The sequence below is a fragment of the Brachyhypopomus gauderio genome, chromosome 10, assembly GCF_052324685.1.
Source record: "Brachyhypopomus gauderio isolate BG-103 chromosome 10, BGAUD_0.2, whole genome shotgun sequence".
In the NCBI taxonomy this organism is placed as follows: domain Eukaryota; kingdom Metazoa; phylum Chordata; class Actinopteri; order Gymnotiformes; family Hypopomidae; genus Brachyhypopomus; species Brachyhypopomus gauderio.
In genome coordinates this window covers 3162716-3175131 of record NC_135220.1, presented here as the reverse complement: position 1 = coordinate 3175131, position 12416 = coordinate 3162716, and the positions used below count along the sequence as shown (strand labels likewise).

General features: G+C 45.0%; 1 long non-coding RNA gene across 2 annotated transcripts; it reads left to right on the top strand.

Moving 5' to 3' along the window:
• The first annotated feature begins 3194 nt into the window (after window positions 1-3194).
• On the top strand, window positions 3195-7406 carry LOC143525163 (uncharacterized). 2 transcript variants are annotated; one of them, XR_013133581.1, is made up of 3 exons: window positions 3195-3599; window positions 3913-4117; window positions 6638-7406. It is a non-coding gene; the product is annotated as an uncharacterized LOC143525163 (long non-coding RNA). The 2 variants fall into 2 exon arrangements; XR_013133582.1 differs by having other exon boundaries at window positions 3195-3604.
• The last annotated feature ends 5010 nt before the right edge of the window (window positions 7407-12416 follow it).

The following is a 12416-nucleotide window of genomic DNA, read 5'->3' as shown; positions in this document are numbered from 1 at the left end:
CACATACAATAATGAAGATAAAGATAAATAAGATACAATAATGCTATTTGTTAAGGGGTGTTGTGCCGGTGTTGTGGTCGCATACAAATGCCGGTGTTGTGGTCGCATACAAATAATGTCACGACACTACAACCCGCGCGCCAACAGCGACTCCACCCACATTGGGGTGGTTCACCATTGTAATGGAAACACAACGCGACCGTACCGTTCCGTTGCGAACCGTACCGCGCCAAGCAGGCCCTAGTGGAAATGCGCCAATAGTGTACAGAGGGCAGAAGTAAATCCTGTGAACTTTGAAATGACTCATCATTCTCTGCGGAGTAGTATGACTCATGCAAGCACCTGCCCTACTACCACCACTGAGGTGTGTGTGTGTGTGTGTGTGTGTGTGTGTGTGTGTGTGTGTGTGTGTGTGTGTGCAGGATTCAAGGATGAAGCACGAGACAGACAGATGTGACAAACACAACAGTTACATGGGCAAGTGGTCTCACAGCTGCAAGCTGAAGTAGAGTGTGTGTGTGTGTGTGTGTGTGTGTGTGTGTGTGTCTGTGTGTGTGTGTCTATGCATTTAACTTGTGTCTTTATGTTTAGCATCAAATACACTTGATTTTTACTGCAAAATCCCTACATCAAGAGTGCATCGCCAGCTGTCTCTTCAGCAACCTATGCTGTCCAAAACCACTCGAATACGGTCAGCGCCTACCACACACAGACTGGTTGAAGGTTTTATCAAGGGAACCAGCTTGTAGTGGACACACAAGCTGTCAGATCCTCTCACACACCTGCAAGGACAACATGGAGACACAATTCAATGTGCTGCCACCAGACTCAGTGTATCAGGATTGTAAGCATACACGGATGCAACGGTTCAGGACAAGTCAGTGTATCAGGTCTGTAAGCATACACTGATCTTATGGTTCAGTATCAGTCATAACATTGGTGGTTTTCAATATTTTCACAGCATATTCCAGTAAAACATTCAACACAATGAAACAGCATAGTCTCACTTTTTCTTCTTGAATAATCTAGAAAATTATTACAGTAGAAATTTCAAAAGAACGAAATTAAATGCATAAAATCAAATCTGACATTGTGTGAGATGTTTGGGTTCTGTAGTCCTCAATGCTGCAACAGTACAGCACCGTCTGTGATCCGTCTGTGATCATACAGGCCATGTTTGACTGCCATTACATGCAGAGGCATCAGCGGCACAGGGAGCTCTTACATCTAACAGTGTCCTTCAGGATTTCAGTCTATGCCTGTTAGTCTGTGATAGTGCTGGAGGTGATAAGAGAATGAAAATTACTGCAGGCCCAGCTGTATGTTGTGTGTGTGTGTGTGTGTGTGTGTGTGTGTATGTGTGTGTGTAGCTTATCTGTAGTAACCTGTATGTTAGGTCTGATGGCGAAGTGTGTTGTGTCTTTTCTGCATCTGTCTCCTCTCTCACTCTCTCACTCTCCTCTCTTTCACTCTCCTCTCACTCTCACTCTCCTCTCTCTCCTGCCTTTCTTTTTACCTCCAACATTTTTCTATTTCAGTCTTAGTTGAATCTCCCTTTTCTTTTTTAATAGAATAGTTTTCCTTTTGGAAAAGCTCCAAAGCCCCTGACCACCGAGGCGTCTCCTCCTTCAGCCCAGAGCCAGTCTGTCTAACGAGGCCTTCAGCGGGAAAAACAGAAGAAACAGAGATGAGCCCAGATGATCGTCGCTGCTCTCGATTGAGATTCTTGTGATTCTTGCCAACATCTCATTTCTCACAGCAGACGTACGCTTCAGCACTATTGCGCTGACTGATTACGCCAACTGTCAACAATTTCAGTCCATTATTAGTTACCCAACACTCGTAAGTTCTAGATCCAAGAATTCATTCACGTGGCTACACTGGCAAAGATAACTAAATATTAATCTAGAACTTTCAGATTTTCACATCCGAATGGAATGTACCCATATCAGTGGTTTGTTATTAATTAACGTAGATTTAGGCTCATTGGAGTGTGTTCAATAGTGCCAATGTACTAGTTCATACTAGACAAATGTTCCTATTAGTTCCTTCATATTCTCACCTTTATGAGCCAGAATGTGTTGGGTTATGAGCCAGAATCCAGTGTCATCGTCGATCTCAGACTCACGTTCTTTCTGCCAAATGATCCTTTCTCACAGAGCTTTTATTTACTTAACCAGAACTACCACAAAGTGAGGAGACTTTGGGAGATGGTATCAAATGTTGATCTGTGTTACTTCATTAAGTTGTTCGTGTGTGTGTGTGTGTGTGTGTGTGTGTGTGTTTGCACATGTGTTTGCATGTGAGTGTGTTTGCTCCTACCTCACACATGCTGATACTCATTTCTGGGCTTCTGGGAGCTTGGCCCAAACTCAAAGTATTGTGGGGTAAAGTCATTAGTAGCAGCTGGCCCCAGCTGGTGTGTGTGTGTGTGTGTGTGTGTGTGTGTGTGTGTGTGTGTGTGTGTGTGTGTGTGTGTGTGTGTGTGTGTGTGTGTGTGTGTGTGTGTGTGTGTGTGTGTGTGTGGTAAACAGATGGGATCTATTTTCAGGAATGGTGTCACTCTTAAACTTTGTTCTTATTCCTGAAGAGCTGTGGTCTTCCTGGACAGGCCAACACACAGTGGCAGGACACTGCCTTATTAGGACACTGGCATCTCTCTCTCTCTCTCTCTCTCTCTCTCTCTCTCTCTCTCTCTCTCTCTCTCTCTTTCCTCTGTTTCTCTCATTCTGTCTCTCACTCTCACTCTCTCTTTTTATTCCACAGTATCTTTTAGCCATACAAATAATCTCACAATTTGTCCCTGATCCATATAAGATAGCTGCTAGCAGTTCTACATGTTTGTGTGTATGTCTATGTGTGAGTGTGTGTGAGCCCATGGGGACGTTGTGTGCTGTATTTGAATGTGGTGTGTACGTAAATAAACCAGTGTTTATGTATTTGTCTGTCACTGGTCAGTCTGTGTGGACAAGCTGTTTTTGTATGTCCATGCCCATCTGTGCCATTGTGTGCACTGTGTGTGTATGTGCGTATGTGTGTGTGTGTGTGTGTGTGTGTGTGTGTGTGTGTGTGTGTGTGTTTGTACTGAAGTGACTGCCATTTTGTGAGTGCTTATTGCACCAGCTGGTGGCTGGTGTGAGGAAGAAGTTCCACTGGTCTCTCTGAAAACACACACACACACACACACACACACACACACACACTATATCTTGTAGGCAGCTGAGCTTCATCCACTAGACGTTAGATATCTCCGGATGCACTTACTACCTACTTATTGTATAGTAGGCTTAGAAACGTGTGTGTGTGTGTGTGTGTGTGTGTGTGTGTGTGTGTGTGTGTGTGTGTGTGTGTGTGTGTGTGTGTGTGTGTGCTTTTCAGTTGGGTTTATGGTTCCTATAACCAGTTTTTCAGGTTTTCCTGGTAAAGCTAACGGTAACTGATGTTCTGAATTAGTACATCAATCAGTCTAAGGCAGGAGCACAAACAGTGGCGTGAGCAGCAGTTCTGATGAAGGTACTGATCCAGGTGACCCTGTCTTCTACCTGGACCATCACTGCCCTGCACATCCTCAACAAGCCCGTTGCCCCCTGCACACCTCCGTAAGGTTGCAGCTCAGCATGATTTCATACTTGTTGAAATTTAAAGCTAATTCAAAGCTAAAAAACTAATATTACATAAGGAATTAATACTACATAAAGATGAGTTAACATGGAACCTTGTTGATACTTAATGGAACTTTGTTGATACGTTTGTTGATACTGCTCTGTGAGGCAGTGTATTAAATTCAGTTGTTGTGGTAACTGTGTGCTGAGGGACAGTAGACCAGGCTCTTAAGAGAGAACACACACTCCTGTGTATGTGTGTCTGCTTGTATGTGTATTGGACAGTGTATATTGGTGTATGTGACTCCAGCAGTGACTGGGACTGTGAGAGGAAGAGGAGGAAGAGGAGGGAGAGCAGCAGATGGCTCTCTGCTGGCCCCTGAGCAGTGGCGGGCCACTAGGGGTGTCCGCCTGGGTCCTGCTATTAGCATGGGATGTTAGCGGTGGTTATTCTTAGAGCTGCACTCTGCTCCAGCAGGAATCCAGCGCTCTCTCTGTTCACCACTTCAGACCAGGTTCGTTGCATTTTACCCAAATAATCTGTGACTCATTTACTGTGCAACCGAGCAGACTGATACAGTGTCACAGTTCCTGTGTGTCAGGCATTTTCATCTATCTATTAACTTTTTGGTTTCTCCAAAAATTAATCAGCTATGCACAGGTGTGAAATACTGATACAATACATTAAGCTTTTTTTTTGTCACTTTTCATCTTTGACCTTTCTCATTTGGTGTGTGTGTGTGTGTGTGTGTGTGTGTGTCTATCAACAGAGAGAGGGAGGGAGAGAGAGTAAGTGAGAGAAGGACAAAAAGAGAGAGAAAGAGTGAGAGAGAGGGGGGAGAGGAAGAGAGAGAGACGTGACACATTCAAAAACATGATAACAACACCATCCCAGGCAACCCAGAGGGAGGGCCAAACTGGAACAATGGGTGTCTATTGTCACGGTGACAGTGCAGGTCCCGCCCCCTCACACCTGTGCTTGCACCTGCAGTGGCGTGTCATGTACAGCCGCAGGACCTGCTGCTGATTTTTGTGTGCTTGTGTGTGTGTGTTTTGTGTGTGTGTGTGTGTGTGTGTGTGTGTGTGTGTGTGCGTGCGTGCGTGCGTGTGTGTATACATAGGTGTGTGCATATTGCCTCATGTACGTGTGATGGATGTACATTCAGTGTCTGAATGAGGTCAGCGGTAACATATGACAGGGAGCCGCCTCATGACTCCACTTTGATCATGTGTTGCTTCACTGTTGAACCTGAGCCCAAATGTGCTGGCTCGTAGGTAAACAGCTCTTCAAGTGTGAAGTAGATGTGAAGAGCTGGTGGCAGCCGGGGTACAAGATGGGAGCATGAAACACACTGGTAGAGGCATCAGCTCAAATTCATCATTCGCTAAGTCCACAGTTACGTAGTTCCACAGTTACGTAGATCTACAGTTACGCAGTTCTACAGTTACGTCGTTCCACTGTTCCACAGTTCACAATCCCACAATTACGCAATAATACACGAGAGGGAGTGCTATAACGTGTAATATTGGCACTGCTGTGCTGCGGTCGTCACGAGGCCGCAGGCCGAGTGCCGTAGATCAGCACAGCAGTGCCAATATTACACGTTATAGCACGAACCTTGAGTGTATTATTACGATTATACCACAGTTCCATTATCGCTGTTTATTGAAAGATTTTGAGTTAAAGAGGACGAAAAAATACGACCTGTTTGGTTAAAAACACTCCGCCAGTTAAAATAGTTCCATTCAATGGCTCGCTGCTAAACTTACACAACACTATAACAGCCTTACCCAATAAATATTATAGAGGTAAATATACACAAAAACAACTGTTGATAAAATTGTATTTATTAAAAATAAAGTACAACAATTATTGATAATGGATTTTTAACCAGGATGTAAATACATTAAGAGCTCAGGACATTTGTTTTACGATATTAACTTCGTTTCTCTGCATTTTCAGCTCATCCAAATCATTGTTTGTGAGCGTGACAAACCTTGGCTCATTGGAGGAATCAGGCTGGTCATATAGATTTAGGCTCATTGGAGTGTGTTCAATAGTGCCAATGTACTAGTTCATACTAGACAAATGTTCCTATTAGTTCCTTCATATTCTCACCTTTATGAGCCAGAATAAATAGATAGAAGCCAATAGATTTAACGAGCTCCCTGTAATTCATTTTGATAATGTTGCTGCTTGTGTGTAGTTGCGCTGTTTGGCTTGTAAACGCTGCTTCGTTGCTAGGTTACCTGTATGTGGCGGAGTAATACATGGAGAGCTTCGGTTACAGTGCTATAACGTGTAATATTGGCACTCCTAGATCGCCTCTCAGCCAATCACATTGTAGGGTCGGACCTAACTGTGGTATAATCTAAGTTCTACAATTCTACGGGAGCCACAGTTCCAGAACCTGGCATTTCCATAGCCTGTCAAAAGGTTTCAACTGGGTTTCAAGTTTACTTAATGAAAAGGTGCTAAGTAAAAAAGGACAGTGCAAGGTACAGGACAATGCATCTGATATGTGGGTAGCACAATTATCATCGCCACTTCCCTTCATCACATACCACATCCTTACCACAAGAGCTAACACATGCTAGGAGGAAGGGGCTAACACATGCTAGGAGGAAGGAGCTAACACATGCTAGGAAGAAGGGGCTAACACATGCTAGGAGGAAGGGGCTAACACATGCTAGGAGGAAGGGGCTAACACATGCTAGGAGGAAGGGGCTAACATGCATCTTATATGATACATGCTGCCAAGCACGATCTTGTTGAGTAGCTGCTCCCAAACTGGCTAAGAACAACAGAATGCACTTCGAGGGGAGCAACAGCAGTTAGTTCTGTGCACAGGATGAACTTTACACAAACATATGCTTGAGCATCAGTAAACAGTTTACTTTAAACAGTAGACATCCAATCTTGCAAAAACTAATTTCTGGAAGGTAGCAGATCCAGACGCCTGATTTGTGTGTACGTCTTTTCCTCACTCAGTCTAAAAAAATATGACTTTTGAAATATTTTCTATAATTTGCAGGTATCAGGGAGACCCTATTAAAATGCTGGAGACTCCGGGACTTCTGGGAAATGTGAAATGTCAGAGTTTGTAGTGAATGAGTTCAACCCTTCTCCTATTCAGACCCTCCAGAAAGTTGCGATTTGCGACTTCAACGCAACTTCAAGCAAACCCCGCGAATTCAGGGCGGTGTTGCAACTTCAGCCAATCACCGCAACTTTCCCGCAAATTTGACCAATCACTGATGTCGTCTTGATGTGACGTCGACAAACTCCCGCCTTACCTCCGTATATACGTTCAAGAGGAGCAGACTGAAAGCAGCATGAGCGACGAAAATAACGGCAAAAAGATCGGGAAAAGCAGTATCCCGGTACACTACATGAAAACGGGGATAAACTGTCCAGATCCGACCCGCGAATTGATTATCTATGGCCCCCTGGATGATATTTAATTACTATTAGAACCGGCCCGCAGGCCACAGCCGCCCGATGGTGTTTTGCACCCACAAACACTACACTCCCCACAATGCAACGGCAGCCCGCGAAGTCACTGCAGCGCACGCAAGCGGCGAGGGTCTGAGATAAAGTTTATAAGTTTAAACTTTGAACTGAGATTAAGTTTAAAGTCAGAGATAAAATTTATTTATCTCTGATCCATATCTATGAGTTACTAGTTCGCTCTGGCGCCAACCACTGGCGATCGATGTCGATATAATACTTAATTTGTGTCCATTTTACAGGCCGCCCGGTAACAACTTACGTTCGCTAACCCCGCCCCCCCTCCCCGTCAAGAATTAATGTTCGCCATTTACATTTACTCCCTATTGTAATGTACTCACAAAAAAGCAAAAACACACCGCAACTTCCATCGCAATTTTTTTTAAAAACACCCGCAACATCAAACATTTTAGCCCGCAACAATCACAAAAAAGGCCCGCGAAATCCTGGGGGGACTGCCTATTGTTAGATCAGAGGAGTTCGAGACCATAGGCCAGATAAGGTCATGTTCATGGCTTCTGTATGTGTGTGTGTGTGTGTGTCCAGCTGTGTAAATGGATGGTGTATAAAATATGTCAGCTATGTAGGTCAGCCTGAATAAAGGTGTTTGCATAATGCCCAAATTTGTGCAAGTGTGTGTGATTACAAAAAGAGAATGAACTAAGGACAGTCATGGATGTCATGCACGTCATGGGTGAGAGAAAGTCCAAATCAGAGGTTCTGTTTGCTTAGTTTGTCCTTCAGGTGTTTGTGATGCTGTCAGAGCTTTTATGGGATACTGTCCCTACAAATGAACCGAAATGTGAAAGTCAGCGACAATTTTTCCTGGGAAAATTGATAGGATGATTACAGGTATCATAAATAATGTTACACTGTTACAAATAAACACACAAACATATACACACAACTTGTAAACTTGATGCTACAGTGGTGAAGGTAAAGGTGTGTGTGTGTGTGTGTGTGTGTGTGTGTGTGTGTGTGTGTGTGTGTGTGTGTGTGTGTGTGTGTGTGTGTGTGATGGAGAGCCTCTTTTGTCATTGGCTCTCCATCCTGGCTGTGTCCGACCTCCTTTTTAACTCCTGCTATTATCTTAACGTCTGTTCTTATTCAGAACACCCTTTTCTCTCCGTGCCTGAGCCCATAGAGAAGGTGACAGATGTTTCTGGCTGGTGGTAGGCTCTGACTAGGAGGTTTTCATGCTGTGGCGCACAAGGGGGTTTGGAGGGCGTTCTCCAGCTGTGCACAGCTGTTAGCCCCCCACCCATCGCACACACATGCACTCACCCCTTACCGCCCCCCGGAACCTCTAAGCCTTCCCGCTGGGGAGGCTAATTTGAGACCTGCCCATGGTACGAGATTTCTTCGTACAGAAAGCTTGCAAAGCTTGAGTCATTGTCTTTGTATAAATTAACTCATGTTCCCGGGTCACCAGGCAGAATGTTCCCTTTTAATGGGAATTCACAGGGCCTAATGGTTGGGGTGCCATGTGTTTTCACTCGCTTGTGTTTTCCTGTTTAGGCCTGTGGAACACAAACTTTCTTCACCAGCTTGGTGTGCAACGTGTGCAGGTCTGCAAGCACAAACACACACGTGTGCCAGAAACGGACTGCACTGTTACATCACTCAGAACTGGTTTATAAGAACTGGTTTGTCAGAACTGGTTTATCAGAACTGGTTTATCCCGGGGTAAAGGCATTCCCTTTCTTTCTGTTTTTTTTTCTCCTGAAGGACTTATCCATATTCATTTAGGTGCAGAGTGATGGACAACAAAACACTTGATTTACAAATTGGATTTACAAATGGCCTCTCATTAGTTGTCTTCACACACACACACAATTTTGACTGAGATGTCAGTGGGATCATTATCACTTGAACAGCTCTTTCCCAGCCTCTTGCACATCATCACAGCGCTGCATTTAAAGGTCTACTCCCCAGTGACACACACACACACAAGCACACATACTCTCACACACACACTCACACACACACTCACAGACACACACACACACACACTGGAACGTCCATAAGCAGTGTCAGAGCTGTGGATGAAGCCAGGCTACCTTCACACGTCATGCCCGCTCCATACCAACGCCGCTCTGTCTGCAGTGGACGCCTCACAGCTGCTGCAAACCGCTGGCTCCGTGAAGGGGGGGGGGGGGTTGGGTGTCATAGTGCTGAGAAAGATTATGACTTCATGCTTCTTTCTTTTAAATGTTGAGTCATGCAGTTGTCTGCTTGCTTCCTCTGCTTTATTCTATTCTGGGCTAAATGACTGCAGTCAGAGAACTACACAGTCTTTGTGTGTGGGGTCAGCTGGAATTGCTGGACACACACACACACACACACACACACACACACACACACACACACACACACACACACACAAAGGCTCTGCGGCTATATTAGATTTGCTACAAATGTCCAACATTGTCCCCCTCCTCTTCCTAATATAAGCCCCCTACTCCACCCACCACTACCCCTGCCCCACCCTCTGCTCCACCACTACCCCGGCTCCTGCCCTCTGCTCCACCACTACCCCGGCTCCTGCCCTCTGCTCCACCACTACCCCTGCCCCACCCTCTGCTCCACCACTACCCCGGCTCCTGCCCTCTGCTCCACCACTACCCCTGCCCCACCCTCTGCTCCACCACTACCCCGGCTCCTGCCCCCACTTCCACCCTGCAGGTCTTCAGCCTCTCCAGGCAATTGCCACTGAAGTGGAAAGTTCTGCAAAGCACAATGCGTCTGTCTCCCAGTAGTCTGCTGTGTGCAACTGGTGTAGTGTCACTAGCAGATGGTGAGCTAATTAGACACTCTTAAGAGCTTTGAGATGGTTTGTGGGAATCAAGCCGGTCCCAGGAGACCCTCTCCCTCTCTCTTGTCTCTGTGTGTGTATTGGGGACGTGTAGCCCACAGGGACTTGGCAGAGCTTGAACAATCGAGATGCCTGTGCACCAAGACCTGTGGACACACAACCCTGCCCTATCAGAACCCCACCCTGCTGGACAAGGGGGTGAGGTCATCCAACCCCTTCGTTGTGCTGGAAATGGTGTCATAGAGTGGAAGATGTCCAAGTCAGATAATCGACGGCCTCGTTTCATATTTTAAATGTGCACTTGTGGCCTTATTTTGAGAACACACAGTGAGCACAAGCGCCACTAAATAAGGACAAGCACCACTGTAGTGGTGTGTGTGTGTGTGTGTGTGTGTGTGTGTGTGTGTGTGTGTGTGTGTGTGTGTGTGTGTGTGTGTGTACATGTGAAAATGTGTGTACACACATGTATAAAGATATGTGCGTGTGTGTGTGTAAAGGCATGTGCCTACACGTACACACAAGGATATATGTGTGTATGTGTATATGCACATATGTGTAAGGATGTAATGTATGTGCATATGTGTGTGTGTGTGTGTGTGTATGTGAACATGTATGTGCCTCTGTGTGTGTGTGTGTGTGTGTGTGTGTGTGTGTGTGTGTGTGTGTGTGTGTGTTCCTATTCCAGGGTCGAGGCTCTCACTGGTCTACTGAACGAAGCTCAAGCAGTGATGCAGCGGTGTAGAGGCAGGGAAAGGTCACAGGGTCGAAGCTCAGCCACAGGAGAATGATCATTAGTGAGTTGTCTGTCAAATGCCTGCCAGAAACACGTCAACTTAACATGGGCTGGTGAGTGAAGCCATTCTTGGCCAGTGAGGATTCCTGTATGACTTTGGAGCTTCAAAGATTATCGCCATTGTTCAAACACTTGTCAATTAGCTATGGTCTAATGGAGATGTTCATGTATGTCATAGTAAGAACTGCTTGATTGGCTTCAAGGTTCTTCTTCACCAGAGTAATAATTTATACACAGCTTTGAGTAGTGTAATACTGTATTTTACTCTTAAAAACTTCTGTTCCACTTGTATTTTTACTCAGCACAAATTATACACACTACAACGTATTCAAACCAGAGTGTGGGACCGGACTTATCAACAGCTGAATGAGTTTGGGGTATCTGTTAACCAGTTAAACTTAAAAAAGGAACAATCATTCTGTCAGCGACAGTTATTGATGTTCTTATTAGCGCAAGTTTGACATATTACCCTCCCTTCGATTCAAACCTCTTTCTATTGAAGCAGTTGGGGGTGGAGGAGGGGGGGGGGGGGTGTTAACTGTCACATACATCTTTTCTCTCTCTCCCCCCGTCTGGTCAACCACGGTCTGCTGACCCTGAGCTAAACGACAAGCACAATGCATTTCCCACACCGAACACTGCTGCTCCCCCTCAGGGCAACAGTGCAGCCCCGTCAGGGCACCACATGACCCTGCCCCTTCCCATCACACTCAGGCCCCGGAACATCGTGAGGGTCTCTGTTCAAACAGATCACACAGATCGCCTTTGCTTGTTTATCACACCGTTAATGAAGTTATAGTGGACGGTGACTGATAAAGATGAACATTTTTAAAATGCTAGTGAAATGAGTTCCTAGACATTAGAATTTACTACAAACCAACGTCCAAAGTCTGAACAAAATATTTATTTCTCTTTTATGTCTGTCTGCAACACGTAGCAGGCAACCTTTAATGGGTGAAGTCATTAAAAAGTCAGTTCATTATTGCACAAATTGTCCTTCTTACTGTAAATGAGTTTATATTGTGAGGCAGGTGGGGAAACACCCATAAAGCACGTATGAGGAACTGACTTTACTACACACAGAACACTACAATTCAACCAGAAACACCTGCTCTGTGGGGCACTTCCTAAAAACCCTTCCTGCTATCTTCTAACATCACATATTTTTACACTGAGGTAACAATACATACGTTAGTGAGGTAACCGTATTTTTTCGTCAGTAGGTGCCTCTCTCCTCATTTCTGTGCAGCATTTTAAATGAATACAGTGTAGCTTCTCAGGAGAGCAAGTATGTTATCACATCTCTAAGGCTAGAGTGGCTAAGCCATCTCAGACCACTGTCACTGCAGGCAGATCAGATGCATATGAGTTGTGAATGACGTATACTATGATGGACACAAGTCCTGCTTTGAAAGGTCACAGTACTGTTTAGATGAGTGTGTTCCATGCAGTAATCAAACACTTGGCTCAGCTACACATTTAATTACCAAGGCCCTCTTACAAATAAACCATGCAGTATGAAGAACGCGCTTGTGTGCACTGAATCTGCATGGATGAACTGACATTTACAAATGACATAATTGTCAAATCTGTCATTTAGGTCTGTTTGTATAATGTAGCTTTCTTGAAACAAGCCCTCCGGTAGCCGGAACACTGCGGCTAGACACAAAAACACAGAGTGCATTATTTACATGT